This window comes from Pteropus alecto, unplaced genomic scaffold, assembly GCF_000325575.1.
Source record: "Pteropus alecto unplaced genomic scaffold, ASM32557v1 scaffold206, whole genome shotgun sequence".
NCBI lineage: Eukaryota > Metazoa > Chordata > Mammalia > Chiroptera > Pteropodidae > Pteropus > Pteropus alecto.
The window spans coordinates 2,937,455-2,942,755 of record NW_006438906.1 but is presented as its reverse complement, the minus strand read 5'-3'; the positions used below and the strand labels follow the sequence as shown (position 1 = coordinate 2,942,755).

The following is a 5,301-nucleotide window of genomic DNA, read 5'->3' as shown; positions in this document are numbered from 1 at the left end:
CCTCCAGGATCTTGTCTCAGTGTACATTCTGACTGGACCTACGTTCTCTTGGTCAATATCTGCACAGTACCAGTAAATGTCTTGAATACCATCGATGGGCACAGGGTAGCGTAAGAGTATATAGTGATGGTCTTTGTCTTATTCAGAGAGGCCAAGGAAGAATTCCCTGAGAAAGTGACACTTGAGCTGAGATCTGAAGTACTTGAAAGTGTTAATTTGGTGATGAGAGAACAGACAAGCAATATAAGATACTCTGTGGTGGGAAAGAAGATGGCAGAAAGAGGGACTGAAAGAAGGCCAGTATGACTTGCGTTCAGAGAACTGGAGCGAGAGAGAGGTGAGGTGTCTGGACTTTGTAATGCTCCTCCCAGAGTACAGCTGATTGGACTAGAGAGGATACTTCTCTAAGTTGGCCAATGACCAAGAAGAGTGCTTGTACCTATATGCTACAAGGTAATTGTCCAACCCAATCAGATCCTCTCTTTCATAGAATTCAGATCAAGATGTACCAAGAGAGTCCATTGGTCGAGAGCAGAATTGCAGCTAAGCCACTGTAATGGCAGATCACAGTTGGGGCAAAGGATACCTCTTCCCATTTGAAGACTGACCTCCAGAGGTCCTATAGAGCCGAGGCAACAGATGGTAGCCTGCAGGTCAGTTAGTGTGGTCAGCACACTTTTTTTTCTGTCTGTCCACACAGGGTTGCCAGAACATTGTTTTGTTATTAAATTAGTTGTGAATATTAAAACATCAAAAGTTTTCAGATAGAGAGCTCTCAAACATTGAGGAATTTTTTGAATATTTCTGCCACATCCCTGATGGTAACAATGGCTGGGGATGAGTAGCATTTACTTGCTTTAGATAGAGTATGAGTAGTGCACACCAGTTTATAAGTTTCCACTGCTTCTTGGGGTGTTCCTCCAACACTTGAGACCAGTGTCACTTGCCATATATCATCTTGCACAAGCCCTGCTGCATTCACATTACTCTCCTTGCCCCTAGCGGATTTGGACCCTGAGACTTCTTTCGTTGGGACACTGCAGCTGCCATTGTAAACTAAAGTCCCCGATTTCCTCCTGGTTGTATGTGAGATAAGGTTGCCAGCTTCAGTAAACACACACAAAAAAACAAAACAATAACAACAACACAACACAAAATAAAACAGGATACCTGGTTAAATTTGAGTTTCAGATAAGCAACAAATGATTTTTAGAATAAGTATGTCACCAGTGTTGTATTTTTTCTGGCAACCCAATGTTTGAAACAAAGCGCATGACTGCTGAGACAAGTCCTGGCCTCTGTATTCCCCATATACGTTTCCCCATCAACTGAAGGTGACAGTGGGTGAGGCTCTGCTTCTTGCTACTGAAGCGCCGTACAACGTAGGTGTCAACGAGCAGCCCATTCAGAGCAAATCGACTCTGAATAGTGACAGCCCAGGTCGGAAGGTAGTTTGGAGACAGAGTGTTGAGGGTCCTGAGTGCCAGGCAAAGAGCTCGAGATGGAAGGTGACACAATGGCAGCAGCACTTTAAGAAGATACAGCCGACAGTGTCTTTTTTGACAAACTGGAAGGCAGCATTCCTGAGCAAGGGGTGCTAACCAGAAGAGACTGAGCTTTGAAGTAACGAGTCTCCATTGGCATGTGGAGCCTGTGAAGGAAAACGGTTTCTCTGCTCAAAACACTTTGACACCAAATGCATGGCTTTTCCACATGGAGCACTTCTCCAGTTCTCTGTGGATACCAACTGGGTGTCCTACAAGTTAATTTGGTTCTGATACTAAGTACCCAGAGTTAGTGCAGACCTTACAGGTTAAGGGCTCAGTCCCACAAAACTGTTCCTACTTCAGATGCCAATCACACATGGTGGGTCCCCAGGTTGCCCACACTAATCTCTGACTTGCTACAAGCAGAGGTTCCTATGACTCTCTCCTTATGTTTGATACTTTGCATAACAGCTCACAGAACTGAGGGAAACACTTTACTTAGTATTACCTGTTCATTATAAAGGATGTTACAAGGATACAAAGGAACAGCCAGATGAAGAGGTATGTAGGGGAAAGTCTGGAAGCACTGTGAGCACAGGAACTTCTGTCCCCAGGATGCGCTACCTTCCCAGCGTGTGGATATGTTTGCCAACCTGGAAGCTCTCCAAATCCTTTTGTTTAGGATCTTTATGGAAGTCCCATTACTTAGGCATGACTGATTAAATCATTGGCTATAGGTGATTAACTCAATCCCCAGCCCTTTTTCCCTCCCCAGAGGTTGGGGGTTGGTGGGGCTAAAGTTCCAAACCTCTAATCATTTAGTTGGTTGCTCTGGCAACCAGTCCCCATTTTCTGAGAGTAAAGTCATTAGCATAAACTCAGGTATATGAAAGGACTAATTATGAATAACAAAAGACACTCCTATCATCCTATCACTTAGAGGATTCCAAGGGTTTTAAGAGCAGCAGTATTTATTATTTAGTAAGGCCATAGGTGGAGACCAGCAGTGAGATAAATCATGAATAATAATACCTAATAATGCCATGCTTTTGAAGAGTCTCTTCAAAGTGCCAGGAACCAGGGACAAAGACCAAATATATATTTCTTATTATAACACAATATAGTAGCTGGAATGGAGAGGAGGTGACAAGGTGACTGGTTTTGAGGGAAGAATCAAGAGGCTTTGGTGACAATTTGGATAGCAGGGCAGGGTCGGTTGCAGGAGGAATCAACTATGTTGGTGGCACTTTTGTGGCTATCAGATAGTGGCACCGCTGCCCTGGAGTTTTATTACTAAGGAGGGTGGAAGGGGGAGCTGCTCTGAAGAGAAGAATGGTGACACCTTTTTAGCTGTGTTGATTTTGAGGTGCCATCAAATCCAAAAGTCAAGTAAGTGGTTGAAAATGCCGTTAAATTACAAAAGCAATTAATATTTACTCTGATCTTACTATGTGCTTCCTGTTCTAAGATCTTTACATGGATTAATTTGTTAAATCCTCACAAAAATTCTGTGAGATAGACACTGTTATTACTCCCACTTTGTAGATTAGGAAGCTGAGTAACAGAGAAGTTTGGTGACTGGTCTAACATCACAGAGCCATTGACGTTCCATCCCAGCTGTCCCTCACTGCCTTTGCCACACGTCCTTCCAACTTAAATGCAGGGTTTTGCTTCCCTCTTAGCTTATTAAATCAATCTAGAGCTGAGAAGAAAAAGGTTTATTCATCAGTATCATATTAATTAAACTTTTGTAAGAGGAAATGCACAATTAAAACCAGACACCCAACTTCAATTATATTTACATATAAAATGAATCAAAATAGATACATGGCCACATAGCATATTTATTTTGTGGCTTCTAATTAAGGTGCTTTAATTTTACCATTGCCATCTCAGTATTTAGTATTTAGAAAGGCCATAGGTGGAAACCACTAGTGAGATGAATCATGAATAATTATATTGTGCCTTTGAAGAGTCTCTTAAACATGATTAAAATTATTAGCAATTATATATTAATTAGCTAATTAATACTAGTTTTATTATGTGAATCCGTAGTAATCTTTTTATATGGGTGGCTGAAACTAAGCTGCTAGCAGGTAGCTCAGTTTACTTCTTCAAAAATATTTCTTTTATTCTGTGTATAATGGTAATACATTTTCATTAGTTACTTTCACTTAAATTGTACATTCTTGCTGTACTGGAAATTGTTATTTTGTCTTTTTGAAAAGAATTGTTGGATCCATGTCCTAAGATTCATAGCTGGCATTGCTCCCTTGTTGTGGAAACAGTTTGTAGGAGAATATTGCATTCCTGAAGTCAGAGGCTAGTTCATCTTCACAAGATCTACTGATAGAGAGAAATTTGAGGGATGAGAATTGAGCCCATGGAGATGTAAGGGGGTCATCAGCAGGGCAGCAGATTTAGGACACATGTGGATAGGACAACTACTGCCTTTTCCCACTTCGCCAGCAACTGTATCTCCAACTCCACGAACAGAAGGTGAGAATGAGAAGAAAAACATCTGTATCCTTGCGCATGTTTTGGCCTGTTGCTGATTCAGCCACAGGCGGTTTGGGATGTGTGAGTGACCTCAGTGTGTGTGCACCCTGGTTCCTCTCAACACTGTGTACTTCCCTGGTCATAGAGCCATAAGTAAAGTTGGAAAAAGTGACAGCCTGGAGAAATAAATTTAGAACCACTATATAGTGACACTGAGCAGTGGGGTGTCCCCAGCTCTCCCCAGTAATTCACTGCTGACACAGAGGGAATACATATTTACTGATGTCAGGACTGGGGTGTTTTGGGGTGGACTGAAAGCAGAGACTCTCAGTGCCCTCCAAGGTGTCAGTGGGCCCGAGGCATTGGGCCATCGAGCCATTATAGAGTAACTGACTTATGAATTTCATGGGAAAATAGACAAAATCTTTGTGAACTTGTGCAAATCAGATGCATAGGCTTGTAATAGATGAAATCAAGCAATTCATATAATTTGGCTCAACCTGAGAGCTATGGGAATGAGAATGCCAGGGAGAAATCCTGTGGCAGTTTTGCTGAAGCAAGGGTATGTGTATATGTGTTTATGAACCCTTATTCCTACCTTCCATCCCAATTTCCTCTTATTCCTGAATGTCAATAGTGATTCAGCTTCCGGTTCAAGCTGGTATGGCAAGAGGCTCCTGAACTCACCTCTCATGGACACACCAAATCTACAGCTACAAAAGAACGATCCTCTGTGAAAGAAGTCCAGAAGGTGAGTGCTACACATGGGGCAAACGAGACAAAAATCCATACTGAAGTGATAAAATAGGCAGAGACACAGCCTTGCCATAAACCCCACTTGGTGTTACGCCACACAGCTGGAGGACTCCCACTTCCCAGCTTCTCCCTGAGGTGCCACGGGTTTGAACCCCACATGTTACTTCCACTTTTAAGACTTCCACCTGAGAGGACCCCAAAATATCTAGCTTCAAAAGTCAGGAAGGCTTGTGTCCACAAGACACACCCCTCTCTCCAAATATAGTGATTTCAACTTGATTATTTTACCTTTCTGGGACCCGTGATTTTTTTTTTTTTCTTTTAATCTAGGAAAAAAAAGGAGGAAACTCCTCGGAGATTGACGTAGACACTTGATCAAAATGAATTCTATAATTAAAAACATTAATAATTCACATCGTTTAGAAAGGTACAAAATTGGCTCATTTCATGCAAATTCTCTCGCTGGCCACTTGGAATAAAGGTAAAACACCTTGTGCATAGGTCATCTCTTTTTTCTTGTAAGTAGGTTTAAGCCAATATAGGTTGCAGTTTCCCTTTC

The 5,301-nt window shown here is 41.9% G+C and overlaps 1 long non-coding RNA gene across 1 annotated transcript in view; it reads left to right on the top strand.

Moving 5' to 3' along the window:
* The window catches only part of LOC112483105, a 6,047-nt gene extending 1,309 nt beyond the window's left edge, over positions 1–4,738 (top strand). Inside the window, exon 3 of the long non-coding RNA XR_003047507.1 lies at positions 4,624–4,738. This is a non-coding gene — a long non-coding RNA (uncharacterized LOC112483105). The remainder of the gene's footprint in view (positions 1–4,623) is intronic.
* The last annotated feature ends 563 nt before the right edge of the window (positions 4,739–5,301 follow it).